Below are 1,013 nucleotides of genomic sequence, written 5' to 3' on the forward strand. Positions count from 1 at the left end.
TCATACCCCCCTCCCCCCTTCCACTCAGTATTTGAACTCGAGTCTCCTGTATACGAAGAAGACATGAATATGATTTATAACGAATGTTACAGCCCCCCAACACCCCCCTCCCGAAAAAATAACAAAACAAAAAGCAACAAACAAACAAAAAAACTGGTAACAAACAAAAAAACCAACAATAACAACATCAACAACAACAAAACGACAATCCCCCCACCCCAGAAAATACAAGCCAACAAGCCACACGAACAAACGAGTCTACCTGAGCCCACTCCTGCTAGATGGACGAGATTGTTTGTCAAAGTGCTTTCGAACCGGGTTCAAATCCCAGTTTGGGAGTTTCGATATCAAGGTTTCTTTCATACGTAGAATTGTAGCCTCTCATAAGCTTTCTGTTTTGACCTTTCGGGGGTGAACTGGCGAGGAATTTGAACCCTTCGAACATAAAACAGGAGAATTCGGAACAGAATGACGTTTTCTGCTTCGTCCTTTCAGGAGTAAACAGGAATTTGAACGCTCTAACAAAATATCGAACGTTAAACTGGAAAATTCGGAACAGAAAGAGGATTTCTTCATTTCAGGCCGACCGATCCGGCGAGGTCAAGGACTCCAATAGACTGACCATTCTGCGTTGACAATAATATCGCTTCAGTGACCTCGATAGGGGGTCATTCCAGGAGGCCATTCATTACCACCTTGTCAGTGCGTGGATTAATAATGCAGGCTAGTTGTCATGTTTTAGTTCAAACTTGACCTCCTCCCACTCTTCAGCCACCCCCCCCCCTTTCCAATTCCCTTCTCCGCCTCCGTTTCCATCTCCAATACTGCACCCCCCCCCCAACTCTTTTTTAGACACATTGATTCTATTTACAGTGGGACAGTTTCTATTTCTTTTTGTTAACATGAAGCAATGTTTTAAAATTAAACTGCAATACTTACAGTACCTTATGGCGTTTTGGATGTCTAAATAATTGATAAAGGCTGTACTTGAATATATGTATGTAATATTATAA

Source organism: Aplysia californica, unplaced genomic scaffold, assembly GCF_000002075.1.
Source record: "Aplysia californica isolate F4 #8 unplaced genomic scaffold, AplCal3.0 scaffold00504, whole genome shotgun sequence".
Classification (NCBI taxonomy): domain Eukaryota; kingdom Metazoa; phylum Mollusca; class Gastropoda; order Aplysiida; family Aplysiidae; genus Aplysia; species Aplysia californica.